At 35.3% G+C, this 23,605-nt stretch overlaps 1 long non-coding RNA gene across 1 annotated transcript; it reads left to right on the top strand.

Moving 5' to 3' along the window:
• Nucleotides 1-295: 295 nt before the first annotated feature.
• Nucleotides 296-2,805, top strand: LOC126779723 (uncharacterized). The gene is made up of 3 exons (XR_007670391.1): nucleotides 296-702; nucleotides 807-1,012; nucleotides 2,268-2,805. It is a non-coding gene; the product is annotated as an uncharacterized LOC126779723 (long non-coding RNA).
• The last annotated feature ends 20,800 nt before the right edge of the window (nucleotides 2,806-23,605 follow it).

Here is a 23,605-nt window from a genome sequence, read left to right as displayed (position 1 = left end):
TTACACATAAGCTAATAAAATAATAATAATTATTTTTTTGTCATATTCATAATGTATCATCAAGCTTATTTTAAATTGATTTAAGGATTCTAATCAAATTTACATTTTCAGGATACAATGATGTGTAATCTGCCATTTTTGATGCTGTTGCTGGTCCGTCCAGAATTTATGCTTTAACAGAAACATTATCATTCCGATCAATTCAACAAGGAGATGATCAGACAAGGGAAATGTTGATAAGGAAACTGAAAAGTAGTATGAATATAATAAATTACAAAAACTGTTAAAACATTTTAAAAAATAAAGCAAATTTAACTGTTATTTGTTGAGTGTCAAAAAAACTCTGAATTGAAAATGAGTTCATCATTTGCACTGTTACTGTGAACAGAACTGCAGAATTATATGGAGGCTAAAATAATAGCATTGAGGCTCTACGAAAGGTCACCAAGATGCTACAAACTATTGAGGAGAATGATTTGTTTACCAGCACATTAAAATCTATCTTAAGTAAAAAGATGAATGTGGAAACACAAAAAAATATTGTACAGGGATAAAATACCTACCAGAATACTTTGGGCTATTAATGAGAGTATGTATTGTCGTGGAATTAAATGTCTTTAAGAAAAATTTATCGTACAACCCTAAGGTTGATTATATTGAAGTACCTCCAAGACCTACTAACAAGGTACAAACAGTGAATCGGTAAGTCATTTTTTTTAGATTTATAAAAACGATTGTTAAATAAAAAATAATATTTAAAAAAATTAGACCTAATAATTATAATATTTTTAATAATTATTTTACAGGAATCACTAAATGGAGCCAGTCAATTCAGGCAATTTTATGAATTGGAAAACAATAATTCTAATTTTGTAGTTGATGCTTGAGTAAATATTGAGTACACATTGAATACACATTGAGCCTAATTCAAATAAAAAAATGAGGATAAAATTTGCTGCTCAAGTTTCAAATCACTCAGTGGCAGCAGGAATATATACCAAAATGGCTGAAGGTAAGAAACCTTTTATAGTCAAATTCAAACTCATTCATTCACTCATCATAATTATGCATGATACTTGTGAATGATTAACGACAACACCCTTTCTTACACATTTCTTTCTGCGGTATGGTAATGTTGGGTCATCTCTTTATGAAGGGTAAAATCATCTAGTTATTATATTGTACTTTTAATTATGAACCGAGATGGCCCAGTGGTAAGAATGTATGAATCCTAACCAATGATTGTGGGTTCAAACTCAGGCAAGCACCACTGAATTTTCATGTACTTAATTTGTGTTTATAATTCATCTCGTGCTTGACGGTGAAGGAAAACATCGTGAGGAAACCTGCATATGTAGAATTTCTTCAAAATTCTGCCACATGTGTATTTCACCAACCTGCATTGTGGTGGTGGTGAAATACACATGTGGTGGTGCAGCGTGGTGGAATAAGCTCCAAACGTTCTACTCAAAAAGGGAGAGGAGGCCTTAGCCCAGCTGTGGGACATTCACAGGCTGTTACTGTTACTGTAATATTTGAAATATATATGGACAAGCTTAACATAAATATTTTTTAATGTAATATTAACTACTTGGTTATATACATTGATTTAAAAAAAAAAACAATGTTTCTACTAACACTTTAATAACTTATTCCTAAGAGACAATACTGCTCGTTACTGGATCAGATATTGAATACTAAAAATAATTACTCTATCCTAATATATAGTGTTAAAATGCTGATCTCTTCGATTAATTAGGTTACACTTTTAGAACTGACGGCTATGTGCGATAGATGCTGTGCGTAACATATTTAATTTAGATATATATTATTTCCTTTTTTTTGGCGGTAGGCAAAGAAAAACATAACACTTTTTTAAGTATATAAAATTTGTTTTATTACTTTATCTTCAAGTTTTTACCAGTTTGTGTATCAGTTTTAATACTTTAAAAGGTGTTTTGTACATACAAGTGTTATTTCTACGGAATAAATGTATTTAGCACTAGTTTAATCACAATAACTCAGTCCTGCTGGCCAACTTAATGTCAATTACATTTCACTAAGTCTTAGCTTTTCTCACAAATATGGCAAACTAGTATACTGTAATGGAGTCTCAAAAAGCACTGGAAGCATCTTTATTTAAAAAGATGTCAGAATTTGAGAAGCAGCTCAAGTCATCGGCAGTGAGTAGTGTCTCGATTGGCAGTCTGGATGATGAATTCAATTGTTTCAAGGAACAAGTTTAGGCAATCTTGAACATTTTACAGCCACAGATAGCTGATATATTCCGTGTTATTGATAATATTGAGATGAGGCACAGAAGGAAATATCTTTTATTTAATGGAGTACCCGAAGAAGAGGAAGATCTTGCAATCACCATCTCTTACATCTGCATTAATAAGCTTGGTATAAATGATGCAACGGCTGACAAAATTATCCCATCACCGACTAGACAAAAGCAATGAGGGTAAATCTCGTCCCGTTCTTGTGAGATTCAGCAATTTGTCTCTGAAAGCAACTGTGTGGAAGAAGAAAGCAGGCCTGAAGGGTTCTCCATATGTTGTTTCTGAATTTTTGACTCATCAGCGCCAATCACTATTTCTCCATGCACGTAGAACTCTTGGAATGAGAAACTGTTGGACGCTAGAAGGCAATGTCATGGTTAAGCTTCCTGGTCGATCCAGACATCGTATAGAAACTGAAGAGAATCTCTCTAATTTAACTGTGTCTATTGATATAGCCAGCGAGATAACTCTTCCAAGTTGTAAAGTTGTCCCGTCTTCCTCTGAAGTAAGCAAGACCAAGAGAGCAACCAGAAATAAAAAATAATATATCTTATCTCTTATTTTGTTGAAATGTACTTAGATGTAATAGATTCATTTGTTTTTTTTTTATATAAACTTTTATGTATTTTTTCATTATTATATTTCATTATGTGTCATTACTTTCTTTAATTATTTTTATAATAATAATATCCTGGGACATTTTTCACACACGGCCATCTGATCCCAAATTAAGCTTGTACAAAGCTTGTGCTATGGAAACCAGACAACTGATATACTACATATACTACTTTTCTTTTGTAAATACATACTTATATAGATAATTTTACCCAGACTCAGGACAAACAGACATGTTCATGCACACAAATGTCTGTCCTGGGAGGGAATCGAACCCACAACCTTCGGCATGAAAGGCAAGTATCTACCAACCACGCCAACCGGCTCTTTTTAATTATTGTTAACACACAATTCCTGTATATGTATGATCTTTTTTGAAATTTTTAGTAATATATTCATATCAATTTAGTTAATGTTATCTTTTTTGCTTTGGTATTATTTGTATTATTAGTTGCTTTTATTTTGTATATAGTTAGCAGACTAGTGGCCTAGTGGTTAGAACGCGTGAATCTTAACCGATGACCGTGGGTTCAAACCCGGGTAAGCACCACTGAATTTTCATGTGCTTAATTTGTGATTAAAATTCATCTCGTGCTTGACGGTGAAGGAAAACATCGTGAGGAAACCTGCATGTGTCTAATTTCATTGAAATTATGTCACATGTGTATTCTACCAACCCGCATTGGAGCAGCGTGGTGGAATAAGCTCTAAAACCTTCTCCTCAAAAAGGGAGAGGAGGCCTTAGCCCAGCAGTGGGACATTAACAGGCTGTTACTGTAACAGACTTCTCCTGTATATGTATGATCTTTTTTAATTTTCTAGTAATACATCCATATCAATTTCGTTATTGTTATCTTTTGGCTTTTGTATCATTTGTATTATTATGTGCCAGTTTTCTTGGATTATAGTTAACACACAATTCTTGATTATGTATAACTTTTTTTTTTAATTTCTAGTAAAGTATGTAAATCATTTTAGTTATGATTATATCGATGGCTTCTATGTTATTACTTATTTAGAACTCACTTCAATACCATAATACCAAATTAATCCTGTTATGACATAGTCACATTGACATCTTATATCAGTGTAGCTACATCTATGCCACAGAATTTTTTTAGTCGTTAATTACTTAAGCGGAGGACAGGGAGCTTTGGCACACCTTGGGAGAGGCCTATGTTCAGCAGTGGACAATGATTGGCTGTTGATTGATTTGATTGATATTGTGAATTATAATACTTACTTCTTGTAGTGTCTTTATTGTTAGCAATATTATTTTTGTATGGCACAATTTTTTTTTTTTTATGTTTTTTGTTTAATTTTTTTTTATTTGGATTTTATCTTGTTTTTGCTAATTGAATGTGCTTTTTAGTGTTTTATATTTTAGTACAGTTATTTTTATTTTTTTAAGTAATTCAAACGAGTTTGGATTTTTTTTCTCTTTTTGTTTCTTTTGTTTTTTTTTTTTTATATTTGTATTTTTGATGTTACTATTGTGGTTTAGTGTATACATCTAAATATTGTTATTATTTGCTGGCAGGACAAGCAGAATTTTTTTGTAGTTAATATTAGAAAACTAGCTTAAAGTGTAATCCGTAATTTTAGTATTATTTTGTATATTTGTTATATATTCTTAAATATATTGTTATTTATTTTTATACTTATTGTTATATATTTTTGTATATATTGTTATATATATATATATTATTATTGCCATATTTAGTGCATTATGTCTGATGATGATGACGAGGTGTTTTTGTCTGCATGCAGTAGCTGCTCCTCTTCTAGTGAAGATGATTGTCTTGTCCCTGAAATGCTTGGTTCTCTGCTTTGCAATTCCCTTCTCAATTGTTCTCACACTCTTAATGTTTGCCATTCAAACATTCAAAGTTTACTTTCCCATTATTCTGATTTCATAGGCGCATTTTCATATGCTCCTTTAGATGCCATTGCCATATCAGAAAGTTGGCTTAAACCTTCACTCAGTTCTAACCTTTATAGCCTTCCTGGTTTTGTTCTGATACGGAATGACCGAACAGGTAGAGGTGGTGGAGGCGTGGCTATTTATCTCCGTAGCGAGATACCTTATACCATCTTATGTACCTCTCCTTCAGCTTACTCTGTTACTGCTGAATTCATTTGATCTTGAATCTCTCTTCGAATTACTCGCACATTATTATCATGGGAGATTTTAACACTGACCTTTTAAAATCTAATGCTCGCTCTCTTCGACTCTCTAACTTTGTGAATTCAATCGATCTGTACATTCTTCCTTCAGGTCCTACATATGTACAGTACTGCACAGTACTGTACAGACGTAACTTTCATTTCCTCTATTGATGATGTTTTTAAATACGGTCAATTATTGACTTCCGGATTTTCTTGACATGACCTTTTGTATTTGGTATATAAACTGAAACCCCCTAAAATGAAATCTCCAATTGTGTGGATGCACAATTTTGATAAAATCGAACATGAAGTTATGATAAGGGACGCTAAATTACTAGACTTATATATGGTATACAATTCTTCATCACTTGATGATAAAGTCTCCCATTTTAACTCGTCCATATTATCACTGTTCGATAAACATGCTCCACTGAGACCTGTTAAGATAAGACGACCACCTGCACCGCGGATAACAAATGGGGTGCGTATGGCCATGACACGTCGTGATCGCGCCTTCCGGAGATACAAAAACGACAGAAGTGCTAAAAATTGGGAATCATATAAAGTTGCTCGTAACAGGTGTAATATGATGGTGAGAACAGCAAAGCGCCACTACTGCCACAGTAATATCTCCAATGCTTCTACGGCCACTATATGGAAGTTCCTTCAAATCATGGGTCTCAACAAGCGTAAAGGAAAAATTGTTCTCTCATCACTTTCACCCAGTGATTTTAATCAACATTTTTCCTCGACTACGCTTTTAAACCCAGATATTCAATTAAGGACGATTTCTGGAATTAGAGCCTTGGCTACTGTTTCTGGTAATACTTAACTATAACTTAACTATAACTTTGAATTCTCTCCAGTAACTGATGATGAAATTACTAAAATTTTATTGTCAATTAAGTCCAATGCTACTGGCTTTGATGGCATCAATTGATCAAAGATTATCTCTATTCTAAATATAGTACTGCCTGCTATCACTCACATTGTCAACTTTTCGATGTCATCCGGGATGTTTCCTGTAATTTGGCGCAAGGCTTTTGTCATTCCTCTTCCCAAAGTTTCTAACCCAAGCCAGTTAACTGATTTTAGACCAATCTCTATTCTTCCCTTCTTGTCCAAAGTTCTCGAACGCTCGGTTTACAAACAAGTGACCTCTTTTGTTTATAGCAACAATGTTCTTAGTCCATTTCAGTTAGGTTTTCGGTCCGGTCATAGCACTACTACCGCTCTTCTTGGAGGATGTTCGGGATGGTATGGAGAATAGAATGGTCACCATTTTAGTCTTAATCGACTTCTCCAACACCTTTGACATGGTTGATCATGATATTATCCTTGCTATACTCGAGCATCTCAAGTTTTCACCTTCAGTTCTGGAGTGGTTTTCCTCGTATCTTCGCGGCCGCAAGCAAGCAGTTAGATTGGATCAATCTCTCTCTGATTGGTTAGTTCTTCAAACTGGCGTGCCTCAGGGTGGTATTTTATCTCCTCTTATTTTCTCTCTGTTTATTAATCTCCTTACACCTGCTCTTATCATTTTTACGCCGACGACTTGCAGCTCTATTGTCAAACCAGACTGGATGATATAAATGATGCTGTTGCAACTATTAATAGGCTAGTGTAAATACTTGGTGTCAAAAATTTGGAATAAAGGTCAATCCATCTAAATGTCAGGCGATCGTTATTGGTAGCTCACGCCTTGTCACTAATGGGCTTAACATCTTTGCCTCCCGTTCTATTCAATGACATCGATATTCCTTACCGCCATCATGTAAAAAGACCTTGGTCTTCATATTGATTCCACATTAAGCTGGTCCATGCATATCTGAAATCAGCCGCTCAGTTACAGCCACGTTAAGATGTCTCAGTCGACTTCAAAATTTCCATCCCATCAAAACTAAGATATTACTTGTGCAGGCTTTGGTCTTTCCCATACTTGATTATGCAGACGTATGTTATTCCGACCTTAACGAAATTCATATATGTGTATATATGTGTATGTGTGTGTATATATATATACGTATATATTATTCATATATTCTTTGTTGTTATATTTGAATATATGTATATTTTCGACTATTAATTACCGCCTTAAAGGAATTTCCGCTTAGCCTAAAGGTTGAGAATGCCTTTAGGCATTAAGTCCGCCTTTTGTCATACTACTCAATGTGGTGGGCAAAAAGTTTTTAAATAAAAAAAAAAAATATTTATATACTACATATTATCCTACCTTTTGTAGATCTAGTATCAGCCGTTACTGATATATACAGTAACAGCCAATACCAATGCGCCACCAACCTTGGGAACTAATACGTTAAGTACCTAGTGCCTGTAATTACACTGGCTCACTCACCCTTCAAACCGGAGCACAACAATACAATACCAAGTACTGCTGTTTTGCATAACCAAGTATTCGCCATGCTGTCATATATTAGTACTTCCGTCGCTAGTTTATAAACAATTTCGTGTTCACTTATAATCTTTTTATAATCACCTGGATTAATTATATTCTCTTTTTTCTTTATTATTTTTTCATTTAAGGCGCAAAATTCTGTCCGAAGGCAAGAACGAGTGTCCTGTCTCATACATATAATAATAGAATTTTTATTTTGGCCTCCGCAGCCGTCTGACACTACCCTTATTCGACTCACTCCAGTCATGTCCATAGAATTCCTACAGTGATACAGTGCGGAACAAATCTCATTTGAACTTTTAGTCTCATCTTCAGTCCAAATGTACGCATGAATATTCTTGGTGGTCATGGGTGCGCGTGAATTGCCAATGATAACTGTAAAATTATATAAATACAGTTGTCGTGTGTAATATGTTGATTGGTCAGGTACATACTACTACTATTTATTTATGAAATTACAAAATAACAAGTAAGTACTTACTAATTATGTCGTATCCAAACTATTTATCAGGTTTTTTGTTTTTTTTTATACGTCAATTGTTGACCATTTTCAAAACACAGTAGTCAAGTATCCGGCGAGCCAAATTGTATTTTTAAAAACTATGGAGCGAATTGACCACGTTCGAACAGATTAAGATTATCGCTACATAGCGATTTCTTGCAGGCAACCAAGGGAGTAAGTGATAACTCATAGGATATGAGGTAGGTGGTGATCTAATAATAAATAAGATAATAATTATTTATGATTAAACAAACTAATTAATAAATGTTAATATAAAATACCCCTAATATATATATATATATATATATATATATATATATATATATATATATATATATATATATATATCAATAAATAAATTATATTATTAATACATATAAATTTACAAGTATTCAATATAAATACATACTATAAACAATAAGAACGAATAAAAACGAATTGAAAATAGATATTTTTTACTGTCTAAACTCTAAATGTTATAATTCTCACGAATTTACTTAGTTAACTATGCCATCCAACGATAAATGCAACAATGCGGTTTTAGGCTCTTACTGTGAATACTCGTGTGTGGTACTGGTTGCATAACTCCGTTGCTTTTGAACAAAATGTAAACAAATATTCATTAGGAGGCATCTAAAAAAAAAAAATTTGGTATTAAATTTGATGAACCAATCCTTCATAGTCAGGCGGTATACAATCTCTATAATAACTTTGATCACGTTTATGACATACACTATTCACACAGATTAAAAGTGATTCCGCGCAAACATGGTGCGCTTGCGGCTCTCGTTCCACAGACAACAATTGTTGAAAATAAGATGGCCGCCCCGCTGCCATAGACACGACGCTCCGCCAGTGTGACTTTGATCTTTGACTTAACTGTGACATCCGAGTCGCTCTCAAATTTGACGTTGACATATCGATGACGCGTCCATGCGCCGTCATATGCATTTTAAATGATAAATAGTCCAAAATTATGATAACTAAACAAAACACTTCTCGGTCACCACATAGACGCCATTTTTTTAACGTTAACTCTTAAGTCTCTGAGATCGCTTAGTGATCGTTCAACAACTTCGACATCGTTTCCTTAGCGCTTGACAAAACTGTAACTTGGCTACCATTTATATGGAGTAAGCGATCAATATCGTAGAAACGATAAGATTTCATTCTATCATTTGGAACGGTTGTCAACTTGTCTACGACTTTTCTATTCCTTTCTAATTCGTTTAAAATCGACTTTTCTAATGTTCCGTCGTAGATTCTATTAATTTTTATTGTTGTTTACGATGGTAAAATGTCAACTAAGCTAAGCCAGCAGAACGGCTCCTAGACCGGGGTTTCCGAATCGTCGCGGGTAACGAGGGGACACTCGATGCATCAGCGATCGAGGCTAGCGCTGTGGCTCTAGTCTGTGTCCGGCTTGTCGCTTTACTGCGGACTTCGCCAGTGGGGTAGGTGCGAAACGTTACACCAACTCGCACCTCTCGTTCGCCGCAAGTAGGGACGGTGCACCCTCGCAGGGGAAAGTCGCTCCTCAATATTCGACAGCCGTGAGTTGACTGTTGGTCAACTCGCGCCTGTCGAAATAATAGAGGCTTTTAGTTCCTTCAGAGTCTGCGAGTCACGCGCCGTGCTCGTCAACACCTCGTTTGCCGTCGTTGTTCACATCTCCGTGAACTCACGGCGGTGGACTTTCAACTCCTCCTTCGGGCTGTCTACCTCTCTTCGAAGGTCGTTATCAGTGCGGAGCTGGCGCTTCTTTCGGCCTCGGTCTGGGCCGCCAGTGCGTCTATTATCTCTGCTCCGTGCTACGTCTTACTGTCTTCTAAATTCTTACTGTCCTTTTTCTTGTTCGCATTGCACGGTAGTAAGCAATTAGTCTTGTCGCACAAATCTATTCCACCCATGCAGGTGTTGTATTTTCTGACTGCTACTGGCTGGGCTACGTCTATTTTCTTTGTAACACCACCGTTTGCAGGTATCTGTAAGAGCGCTCCGTGAACATGTAGACAACATTGTTACGGATGTTGTAATCCATTGTACGACACATTTTTATCGTCTCTTGCGTTTTCATCTCACTGTCTTGTTTCTAATGCCTTATCGTTCTTCAATTTCTTCGCTACTGGTCCAAACCTATTGACATTACAGTTCCAGATAAAAAAATGCCGCTATTTTTTTCCAGCAATAGTTCTTCTCGCTTCGGACTCGTAAAGAATCTCTCTGTGTACAAAGCATAGCTACCGTTAATTGTGCGACAAAGTCTTACATTTTTCATTACATCTTCCAATAATGTATCTATCCATTAATTTTATTTTATCCATAAATTTTAGATTATTATAATCCATAAATATACAAAAATATCGAACTAAACTCAACAATTGCATTTTTTTATCAAAATTAAAAGATTGCAAGTAGATAGCTGTCTTTTGAAAAATTTCAAACGAACAAATCAAATCAAAAAATAACTTGACAAACTTTCTCCGCAAGTCTAGGCATAAATCAAATCTCTACAACGAGTGAGGGTTCCTCCTGACTGGCCCACAGCCAGTCTGGGTACGGGCCTCGAGGTTGTCCCCTTTAGCAAGGCTGATTTCTCCCCGGCAAGTCATCTTGCCGTGTCATTTATTTTGGCCCAAAGAAATCTTTGTCCACTATGCCCGCGTCCGGGCAGATGGTCGCCGACCAGGAGGAGCAAGAGCTCACGGGGTAGAGGACGCCTCTCTGGTGGTCGAGCGTGTATTGGTGCTATTCCGTGTACATTTTTATTGTTGCGGAGCTGGCGCTTTTTTCGGCCTCGGTCCGGGCCGCCAGTGCGTCTATTATCTCTGCTCCGTGCTACGTCTTACATACATATACATATAATTTACATATAATTCACATATAATTCACAACACAATACAGTCAAAAGGAGTAGAGAGAACACTAACATACATATAAAGTCAATCACAGTAATCAGAACAGAAGGAATAATCGGAATCGCATTAACATAAATTTACATAGAGAATACAATTATTTTTAGGGCGATCGAAATATATCACTAGTGAAGGGTAACGCAAGTAAAAGGTCACTGCCCGCTGCGACGATCGTGGACGGCGCGTAGGCACAAGCCATCGGTACTGCTTCATAACGCCGCTCGGGTTTCCATCGTAATTTATATTAATTATTTTATATAAAAACCTTTTTTTTCATTTATTGCGTTTTAATAAGCTAGTCTATATGGCTTTCTTTTAATAGATTTATCAGTAGTTGTTTTAATATGCATTTCCCCTAAATTAGTATAGCCTACTCATGCGGAAGAAGCAAATGAGCAAATGAGTCTCAATGAGTGAGCAAATAAATAAATGCAGTACGATCTCCTCCACAAAACAGCAGAGCCTCAAACAACTCCAAATCAGTAACAATTCCTCGGTTGAGTCCACCGAACAATATTATATTACTTTGTAATGTAATATATCAAGTATATATAAAATTAAAAAAGATTGATTATACGAGATATCCAGCGACATTCCCTTCATAAAATCAGTGTCTCAATTATACCCTAAAAGGCTGCAGACTCATTTAGCTTTTCAATATAGCATCCCTTCAAATTTGAGGACTTCTATTATAGTGGACGGGTACTCGTCTTTCGTGATCCTCGTGTAGGCGTCGTCTGCACCTCGTGGGCTGAAGCGTCAGCAGGCACCTTCTTAAAGACCCTGCTGCGGAGCGCCCTCTCGAAGGCGATCTCCCTTTCCTCCTCCTGTTTCTTCTTGAGCAGAGTCTTCGCCTTAGCGAGCCCGCTCGTCGTCTTCTTACCGCGGCGGTCGGCATTGGTTTTCACCATCGGTACCGTAGTCACTGTCGTCGGAGTCTGTGAGCATAAGCTTCACAGAGGCATCCGGCGCCGTCTCCATTCCCGTATCTGTGTTCATACGGTCAGCTAAAAAACAGTTTTTTCAGGAGGTAGTCATCGGCAATTGGCTCTAATGAAGAAATTAGCTCTTGGATTTTATTTTTTTTGTTATTATGTAATGATAGTTAAAATGGTTTTCTATGTTCTAACTATTATTAGCATAGTTTTGCTGTTTTTTAAATTGTTTTTTGTAGAAACAGTGAGTGAAGTATCAGTTAGGATCAAAGGTAATGAAAAAAAAAACTATAACAAAATATTTGTTCCGATTTGTTCTCGTAGTAAGTAAACTTTGTATCAAATTGATGATGTAACAATAAAATTATAGATTAGATGTGTAGATCCTCGACGCGAATTAAATTAGTGTCCTCTTCAATCAGTATATTATCTTGTCTAGAAAATGCAACGTTGTGAAGCACGCGTGCCACAATAACTGGTGGAATATTTCCTATATTTAATCCTCATCCATTATTTAAGCAATGAAGTTTGCGTTAGAAAACACCAAAAAACCGCTCAACAGGGTTCCTCGAAATTTGAGCTATATTATAAGCTGCTTGTTTTTTAAATTTGCGTGGGTTAGCACATAATATTGACAAAGGTGCGTCACGCTCAAACTGAACATACAATGGTGAGCCATTAAATATTGTACCGTCACGTACATGCCTGGCCATCTTGCTATCATCATAGCTGGCCATTTTGCTATTATATTTCGGATGTATAATTTTGCATAATGCCATTGCAACATTTAATTAAAAAAATATCTTTTGGTTCCGAAACCATTCCCTTGATTTTCCACACTTCCACTACAATCAAGTAAATATATAAAAATAATAAAATACTAACCATGCCACCAGCCAACAATAGGGTATTATTATTTATCACAAAACAACCCCATAATCAGAATGTCTAAATATTGAAACAGCCTGAGTTCTCACAAGGACATATTGTTTTCATAAAAACACCGACAGGCTCATTGTTGCCCGTGCTTTTTTTATTTCTGATTTATTATGGAATGTAATTCTTGACGCACAGAGTGTTACAGTAGTTATTAGATGGTTACAATATATTAACTAATATAAAGCTACAGCGCAGCAGCTGGCCTTCTTCACCTCTTCTTTTGGAAGGCGTGATCCGTACTGTTCTCTTTTTTAAAATTATAATACCTTCTTTTAATAACTATCTTATCTTAATACATTTTGTCTACACTTCTGGTTACAACTCTAAAACTGGTTGGCTGGCGGGCTCGCTTTCTACAGCGAACCCTCTTTGTCTTTTGTCTTCAGTCTTTTGGGTATAAAGCAAGCGAGGACACCCTGCACGTAGACGAGGGGGGTTTTGGTTTGCCAGCTCCCTCATTTCATCGCAATCATTGGTTTGCGAGGCCCCTGCAAGAGCGAGGCTTCGGGCGATTGCCCTGTTCGCCACCCCCTAATGCCGCCGCTGGTTCTGTATATATTTTAGTTATGGGTAGACGGCGAGAATCTCTGTGTAGTCCGAACGACTTCATCATCACTGCTTGAATTTCCGATATCCTCGCTCCTTTTTACGAATTCCGCCAGGAAGGGACGTCGTATCATCGGTGCATTACTCGGAATAAAAAAAATATTTTGTCGCGGCGATCCATCAATGTTGCAATCCGCTGATTTTTTTATTTTTACCGAATGTTCGGCCGAATTTCGTATTCGTTTCAATCCACATTCGGCCCATCTCTAATATGTACAAAAAAGTTATATATAATAAAAAAGGTATATATATATATTATAAACAAATACCCTAATTTCGATCTACCTACCAATTCTTATTACAAATTCCCATATAAAAGGAGTGGTAATTCGGCATGGAACACATTGGTTTATCAGCAGTCGTGACAGTTGGAGCTCTTATTGAGCCATTTCATTGTTAATTACTTGTTCTGTGTGTAATCAACCACTATTTTTATGTTGTTTAAACTTTGATTTATAAACGGTTATGTTATTTTCTTACTTATTAAAAATTATAAAACATTGTTTGCAATAAGTTTGTATTTTTTTAAAGCTATTTCCACTTCTGACCCTAAAACCAGAAATGGGATTGAGGACTTCTTCCGCCCACGTACAGTAAAACATTTTTTTTTTATTTTTCGAATAGTGAGTGATTTACCCACTTGATTATTATTTTTTCTTTTTTATTGTGTTTGAGTTTTGTTTAACTGTGTCAGTGTTAAATTTAAGATGGAACGATCCAGATCACGTAGCCATGATCGGCAATTATCTATTGACAGGTCACGTAATCGGCAACAACGTCGACGTCGCAGTAGGCGCACTTTGCGAGGTAAATCCCGTGGACATGGTTATACTAGCAGCCAGGAGCGGCGTCGTGATCTGCGTAATGGGTCACGGTCCGACTCGAGTGATAACGAAAGGCGCGGTCTAGGCGATAAAGCAAGGCGTCGTTCGTATTGTAAAGCGAGATCTCGGTCACGTAGTATTTCACACGTTTCATCTCGGGGTCGCTCTAGAAGTCACACTCGTTTTAGATCACGTTATCGTACTACAAAACATCGTGTGCACAGAAATCGGTCGCTTGTCACAAGAACACCAAGCTCATATTCTATTGAACACTTCAACGTAATACAATTTAGTTAATATGTTAGACAAGCCCTTTTTAAATTCATAGATTTTTAGAACTAGGGACGTAAAAGTTGTTACCCATGCAGTCATGAAAACCTCTATCTGGAATAAAAACATAATTTTCTCCATAAAAAGCATTGAATTCCGTTTCATTTAACAAATCATTCATTAAGGTCGTAATACCTATTCTGACACTCTTAGGCAAATCAAGTAATCGTCGCGGTAGCATGTGCAAGCGATCCCGTGGCGCTCCTCGTTAAGACGGAAAGGGTACCGCTGGTTTTTTAGTGGGTATTCCGATGTTCGGTACGCACTCGGCGCCTCGGATTTCGGCGATATGACAAACTGTTCCCGTGGAGGAAATGCATAATGCGTTTTTCATTTTCGATTTGATTTCGATTGCATATTGGCCTCTTAGGTAAACCAGCTGCAGAATATCTAAAACAAGGAATTAAGTTTAGTTTAATGATCTTTATTATTACTCAAAGAACATACAGTTCAAATAAGATTTAACAAATTTCACACAGTAAAAAGGGTAGACAATTTTAAATAAAAAAAATTGACAGAAAATGTATTGTTATAACAAAATATGATTAAATTCATTAATTAATAATAATAAGAAGTTACGTTAAATACTTAAACTATTAAAATAACTTAAACCATTATTAACTATATCCTAGCTTATATTTGAACAAATTAACATTCTGTGCATTTAAATAAATAGTAATATCAGATAAAGTCCATTCCTACATTACATAGATCAACAAATTTTTTTTTTATTTTAATTATTTTTTATTAAACAATTACAATATCCTTTTAGTTATTAGTAATATTACAGTTTGACTTACAATTTTTGCTTTTTTTTCTGCATTCTTCTGCTGCGTCTCTATCTTACTTCTTTTCCTAGTTTTATCAGGGTCAACATATTTAACATTATTTTCCATAGTTATCAATAAAAACTAATTAACATTAAATTAAATCACAGAGCTATACGAAGTCAGTCATTAATTCAAACAATAATAACCGCCATCTTAGCCGAACGGATTGATTTGAATGGACGGTTTGGACATATTGTATTCTATTATGAATGCCTCTCTGGACATAATGTTTTTTTGAAAAAAAAGGAAATTTAATTGTGGTTTTTAAAGCAAATAAGTGGACATATTTTATGTTGAAAACTTTTAGAACTTTTCGTTGTTTTTTTTACTAAACCTTTGTATAAAAAATAATTTTTGTCAATGGTGGACATATTGGTGTTAGATATTATCAACTTATATCATTCGTGAAATAAATCCCAGAGACATCAAATGATTCGAAATAAACTATTTTCTGAAACAACATAATAATAATAATATATTTATTTATTTTCTTCACAAAAAGCTTATAAAGTAAAATGTAACATTTACATAACAGCTAATTAATGTGAAGACTGGTACTTGCAATAGATAAACTGTTCTACAAGACACCAGGCCTCCACTCCCGTTTATATGAACAAAAAATAAAAATAAATGTATAAGCTGGGATGTAAGAAATAATACAAAATATAAAATAAAGTAAATAAGACGTCCATGCTTATGGTAGCGTTGGTACGTGTGTGTGTGTATGTGTGTGTGTGTGTATGTGTATTGCATTTAATTCAATTTTAAAGGTGTAAATAAACTGTTTACATTTGTGTCATTTAAATCCAAAAGGTACTTAAAGATGAATTGCTTTAATTGTCTGTTTGTGTATTTCCTAATGTTAAGCTTGGCATGCAATATGTTAAATATTCTAGGAGCTAGGTAATTATAGGATCTTTGGGCAAATCTTGTCCTAAAAAATGGAACAGGACATTTATTTAGTCTTTTATCATTAATCTGTGTTATTAAACCTTCACTGCTATGGAATCTGCGCGTTATTTGGTATATGAATAGCTTACGGACATTCAATACTTGAGTTGTATCATACAATAATGTGGTTGGGTGGCGAATTGGAAGTGCCAAAAGTACCTTTAATACTGCTCTCTGAGCTCTTTCTAGTCTGGTTAAATGCACTTGTGCAACACCTCCCCAAGCACATATGCAATAACTTAATAGTGATTCTCCCAGTGCTTTGTATGTTCTAATAAGTAAGGTAAAATTAGCTACTGTGCGTAGGTTTCTAAAGACAAAAATTAGTTTTCTTATACGACTACAGATAAGAGATATATGAGAATCCCATTTTAAATGTTCATCAATCATGATACCAAGATATTTGATGGTTTTAACGCGGCTTAAAGAGGGGCAGTTGCAATTAGGTGGAGTGTCAGGGTGAAGATTACAAGGAAATGTGTGTGTATTCAATGTGAATGAAGTGTTTGGGCTACCAAGTTCGTTTATAGAAAAACATATATATTTCGTTTTATTTATATTAAGGGATAATAATGAATTTTCTAGCCATGCAGTAACCTTGGATAAACCTTTTTCGGCAGTTCTTTTGACATCTTCCCAAGTTGATCCATGAAAGATTAGGACGGTGTCGTCAGCAAACATTATTAATTCGCCATTATTTAAGTTGATTTTACAAAGATCATTAATATACGTTAGAAATAGCGTTGGGCCCAAGGTACTGCCCTGAGGAATACCGTAATTACAGGACATAGAATCACTCGTTATTCCATTCACCCTAACAATCTGACTACGATTATTTAGATAATCTTTGAACCAATTTAGTGCCACTCCACGAATACCTAGCTTTTCAAGGCGACTCAATAAAATAGGCACTGAAACTGTGTCGAATGCTTTCTGTAGGTCTAAGAATACCCCAATACACCTCTTTCTCATATCAAGATGGTTAATTATTTTTGAAGTTAATTCCATCACTGCATCTTCAGTAGAAGTTTTAGGCCTAAATCCATATTGATTGCTTGCCAGCGGATTTTTTGACTCTAGATATTTTGTTAAACGCTTGTTTACTAATTTTTCAATGAATTTTGACAAGGTTGAGAGCAGTGATATTGGTCTATAATTGGAGGGGGCATTGGTAGCACCTGTTTTAAAGATAGGAGATACGATTGCTTTTTTACACAAGTCAGGGTAAACGCCATTTGTGAAGCTAATATTACATAGATGTAAGTAAGTAAGTATATCTTTTAATTTTTTAAAATAATCATTAGTTGTATTGTCCCAGCCAGTTGCACATCTAGACTTTAGGTTCGAAATTACTGAACTAACTTCATATACATCCGTCAAGAAAAGTGACATTGATTGCGATATATTGTCACTGTTAGTTTGAACATTAGTTGCTAATTCAGTCTCAGTTTTATTTAGCTTATTAAGTGTATTGTTTGCTAAGTTATATCCTATAGAAGTAAAATAGTTATTTACTTCATTAAGCGAGTCTGTATAGTTGTCCTTAATTTTAAGCAGATCAGATGATGTTTTTGTTTGATTATTTAAATTACCAATTTCTTTGATGATTCGCCAAGTTTCTTTTTTATTTTTAGTATTTTTTTGCAACTGTAATTGATAGTATTCTTGTTTAAGTGATTTAACGATTTTAGTGCACCAGTTTCGATAAGTTATGTATAGTGTTTTGAAATGACCACTATTGTGTTTTTTAAGCTGCTTATGTATACTGTCTCTTTTACGCAATGACCTAATTACTCCCAGGGTAATCCAGGGCTTAAGGGGTTTTTTCCGTTTAGCAACTTTTTTATAAGCCGTATATGTTTTTAACGTGTATTGTATTCGATTTATTAGAAAGTTAGCACACCAGTTTACATCAAGACTTTGGTAATAATCATCCCATGAACAATCTTTTAGATAGGATCGTATAGCTATATAATCAACATTGACCTTAATCTGAGGTTTATTATCTAACTCTCTGTAATCTACCATGCTTGAATAAAATAAAATGGGCGAATGATCTGTTAAATTTGTTTCAACCAAGGGAGTAAGTGATAACTCATAGAATATGAGGTAGGTGGTGATCTAATAATAAATAAGATAATAATTATTTATGATTAAACAAACTAATTAATAAATGTTAATATAAAATACCCCTAATATATATATATATCAATAAATAAATTATATTATTAATACATATAAATTTACAAGTATACAATATAAATACATACTATAAACAATAAGAACGAATAAAAACGAATTGAAAATACATATTTTTTACTGTCTAAACTCTAAATGTTATAATTCTCACGAATTTACTTAGTTAACTATGCCATCCAACGATAAATGCAACAATGCGGTTTTAGGCTCTTCCTGTGAATACTCGTGTGTGGTACTGGTTGCATAACTCCGTTGCTTTTGAACAAAATGTAAACAAACATTCATTCGGAGGCATCTAAAAAAATAAATTTGGTACTAAATTTGATGAACCAATCCTTCATAGTCAGGCGGTATTAATCAATCTCTATAATAACTTTGATCACGTTTATGACATACACTATTCACGCAGATTAAAAGTGATTCCGCGCAGACATGGTGCGCTTGCGGCTCTCGTTCCACAGACAACAATTGTTGAAAATAAGATGGCCGCCCCGCTGCCATAGACACGACGCTCCGCCAGTGTGACTTTGATCTTTGACTTAACTGTGACATCCGAGTCGCTCTCAAATTTGACGTTGACATATCGATGACGCGTCCATGCGCCGTCATATGCATTTTAAATGATAAATAGTCCAAAATTATGATAACTAAACAAAACACTTCTCGGTCACCACATAGACGCCATTTTTTTAACGTTAACTCTTAAGTCTTTGAGATCGCTTAGTGATCGTTCAACAACTTCGACATCGTTTCCTTAGCGCTTGACAAAACTGTAACTTGGCTACCATTTATATGGAGTAAGCGATCAATATCGTAGAAACGATAACATTTCATTTTATCATTTGGAACGGTTGTCAACTTGTCTACGACTTTTCTATTCCTTTCTAATTCGTTTAAAATCGACTTTTCTAATGTTCCGTCGTAGATTCTATTAATTTTTATTGTTGTTTACGATGGTAAAATGTCAACTAAGCTAAGCCAGCAGAACGGCTCCTAGACCGGGGTTTCCGAATCGTCGCGGGTAACGAGGGGACACTCGATGCATCAGCGATCGAGGCTAGCGCTGTGGCTCTAGTCTGTGTCCGGCTTGTCGCCTTACTGCGGACTTCGCCAGTGGGGTAGGTGCGAAACGTTACACCAACTCGCACCTCTCATTCGCCGCAAGTAGGGACGGTGCACCCTCGCAGGGGAAAGTCGCTCCTCAATATTCGACAGCCGTGAGTTGACTGTTGGTCAACTCGCGCCTGTCGAAATAATAGAGGCTTTTAGTTCCTTCAGAGTCTGCGAGTCACGCGCCGTGCTCGTCAACACCTCGTTTGCCGTCGTTGTTCATATCTCCGTGAACTCAAGGCGGTGGACCTTCAACTCCTCCTTCGGGCTGTCTACCTCTCTTCGAAGGTCGTTATCAGTGCGGAGCTGGCGCTTCTTTCGGCCTCGGTCTGGGCCTCCAGTGCGTCTATTATCTCTGCTCCGTGCTACGTCTTACTGTCTTCTAAATTCTTACTGTCCTTTTTCTTGTTCGCATTGCACGGTAGTAAGCAATTAGTCTTGTCGCACAAATCTATTCCACCCATGCAGGTTTTGTATTTTCTGACTGCTACTGGCCGGGCTACGTCTATTTTCTTTGTTACACCACCGTTTGCAGGTATCTGTAAGAGCGCTCCGTGAACATGTAGACAGCATTGTTACGGATGTTGTGGTCCATTGTACGACACATTTTTATCGTCTCTTGCGTTTTCATCCCACTGTCTTTTTTCTAATGCCTTATCGTTCTTCAATTTCTTCGCTACTGGTCCAAACCTATTGACATTGCTGTTCCAGATAAAAAAATGCCGCTATTTTTTCCAGCAATAGTTCTTCTCGCTTCGGACTCGTAAAGAATCTCTCTGTGTACAAAACACAGGTAGTGTTAATTGTGCGACAAAGTCTTACATTTTTCATTACATCTTCCAATAATGTATCTTTGGAATCCATAAATATACAAAAATATCGAACTAAACTGAACAATTGCATTTTATTTTCAAAATTAAAAGATTAAGCAAGTAGATAGAGTGTTTTGAAAAATTTCAAACGAACAAATCAAATCAAAAAATAACTTGACAAACTTTCTCCGCAAGTCTATATATAGGCATAAATCAAATCTCTACAACGAGTGAGGGTTCCTCCTGACTGGCCCACAGCCAGTCTGGGTACGGGCCTCGGGGTTGCCCCTTTAGCTAGGCTGATTCCTCCCCGGCAAGTCATCTTGCCGTGTCATTTATTTTGGCCCAAAGAAATCTTTGTCTACTATGCCCGCGTCCGGGCAGATGGTCGCCGACCAGGAGGAGCAAGACCTCACGGGGTAGAGGACGCCTCTCTGGTGGTCGAGCGTGTAACGGTGCTATACCGTGGAGGTGTCCGCTCGCATTGCTATCCGCTCTGGCGAATCATATAAACACAATTATAGTTGTCACTTGATAACATAAATATAATTATATAAAAAACAATAATAAAACATTAAAAATACCGTATTTCACTTTTTATAAATAATCAAAACTATTCTTCTTACTAATATTAGTCAAAATAAATATTTACCTCGATATTAACTAACATAATATTTGTAGCGAATGAAACGATAATAAAAAATAATAGTATTGAACAATAATAGTAGCCATCTATCTACTTTTAATAAAAAAACCTAGTCCTTGTTAGAGGACTAAAGGCCACTGATTTTGGTTCATAAAGCAAAGCATTTCGACAGCTTCAGCTTTTAGTGAACTACGCGTATCATTTAAAATACATGTATAACCAGTAATGACAGTGTCATTTTTGATGACAAGCTTACTTTTGTCCCGCACTTCAATAAAATAATTACGAAAAGTTCCAAAACGTTAGGATTTTTAATTAGAAATGGTAAACACTTCACGAATAACACGAAAAAAATAATCTATAACGCTTACGTGCGTAGTGTACTGGAGTACGGTAGTGTTGTGTGGAATCCTTGTTACAATGTACATCGTCTGCGTATAGAGAGAATACAGAAGCGATTTGTATATCATCTATCCAGAAACAGAAAAACCTCATACAATAAATCTAATAAAAATTACAGCAATCTCTTGAAAGACTTTAATATGGATAGTCTCTCTGTACGCAGACAATTATTAGATCTCTCTTTCCTATTTAAGATAATTCGTAACGAGATCGACTGTACTTACTTACTTGAAAAGATATACTATCGTATTCCAAGGCGCAATGTTCGTAGTTTTCTGGGCACTTTTGATGTCAGAATATCAAAAACGAAATTAAGATGTAATGCACCAATGCCTAGATCATCACGGTTGTACAATGGTTTTTGTCAAGATCTAGGTATTTTTAATGACTCTGCCATGATTTATCGTAAACGGGCGCTAGAATTGTTGAGAGATGCAAATAAATAATAAATAAATAAATAAATAATAAATAATGTTATCTTAATTTTATTTTGTATTAATTAGTATATTTTTAGTAATTTTTTGTAACGTAAACTTTGCATGAATTTAATGATTTAATTTTAATTTGTACCTATATCAATTTCAAACTATTTGTGTTATTAATTTTAATTTTATTAAGTGCATGTTTATTTTTTTATGATCTTTAATTTGTACCAATTTGGACTTATTTTTTTTTTTTAATCTTTCTACTCATGTTGCTATAATTATGTGTTAATGTATTTTTAAAACAAATATTGTAATTGTTGTGGCTACTTTAAAAAGCTTCACATGTTAGCTATTTTCACTAAATTGTTTTACATTTGTCATTAAAACATGTAGTAGCTACTAGTGGTCCTTAAAATAAATAAAATAAAATAAAAATAAAATGACGGGATGGTTGGCGTTCTATGGGGGAGGCTTTCGTCCAGCAGTGGACGGCAAAAGGTTGAAAAAATAAAATAAAAAAATAACCAGTGGCTGAGAAAACTTTCAAATCCAACCGAGGTCCCAGGAACTTTGAGATATTGTTTTGCAATTTCATTAAATGGTTTCAAACGTTCGTTTAGATCCCAAAAATCTATTGTAGCATTTGTATGTTCATCAGAATAACCATTTCTATGTTCATCAGAATACATTTTATTATATTTATGGCTGACACTTCAACGTAATAAAATTTAGTTAATATGTTAGACAAGCCCTTTTTAAATTCATAGATTTTTAGAACTTGGGACGTAAAAGTTGTTACCCATGCAGTCATGAAAACCTCTATCTGGAATAAAAACATAATTTTCTCCATAAAAAGCATTGAATTCCGTTTCATTTAACAAATCATTCATTAAGGTCGTAATACCTATTCTGACACTCTTAGGCAAATCAAGTAATCGTCGCGGTAGCATGTGCAAGCGATCCCGTGGCGCTCCTCGTTAAGACGGAAAGGGTACCGCTGGTTTTTTAGTGGGTATTCCGATGTTCGGTACGCACTCGGCGCCTCGGATTTCGGCGATATGACAAACTGTTCCCGTGGAGGAAATGCATAATGCGTTTTTCCAGCGGAAAAAAAACCAAGTAATGTACATGTAAATAACAATTTGTATGTTATATATATACAAACCATGTTTATTAGTTTTTCGAATAGTATTGATAATCTCAATAGATTTAGAAGACATACATAGTTTAATGTTGTAAGGTGTGGTTTAAATGGTAAGTCCTACGTTTCGACTCGTAAAATTTATCACAGAGTTCGTCAATGGCTCACTCACATTCACTCACATTAAATATTTGGAAATAGAGATGTCTCTAATTGTTTAAAATTTGTGAAACGTTTATCTACAATTATTTCAACAATGTTGTTCAGGTGAAAATAAAAATTGCGTAATTACATTTTCCATCTTTGTATATTGTTCTTTGCAACGCGGAAAAAAGAAAAGTCTGTTCTAGTAACGTTTTGAATACTTTTACTGTAATTTTAAATTCACATATTCAATTCATTCAAGTGTCGTATTACATTCTTTCGCAATGTACAGAAGTGGCTTATTTACATAGATGAGTTTTTATAGCCTGAAACAGCTTTGGGTATATGTATTCACGTTGGTGCCACCATAAAAGTGAATCCTGTTTTAAAATTATTTACTTATTATTTC

The sequence above is a fragment of the Nymphalis io genome, chromosome 29 (assembly GCF_905147045.1).
Source record: "Nymphalis io chromosome 29, ilAglIoxx1.1, whole genome shotgun sequence".
In the NCBI taxonomy this organism is placed as follows: Eukaryota; Metazoa; Arthropoda; class Insecta; order Lepidoptera; family Nymphalidae; genus Nymphalis; species Nymphalis io.
This window is presented reverse-complemented; position numbering and strand designations above follow the sequence as displayed.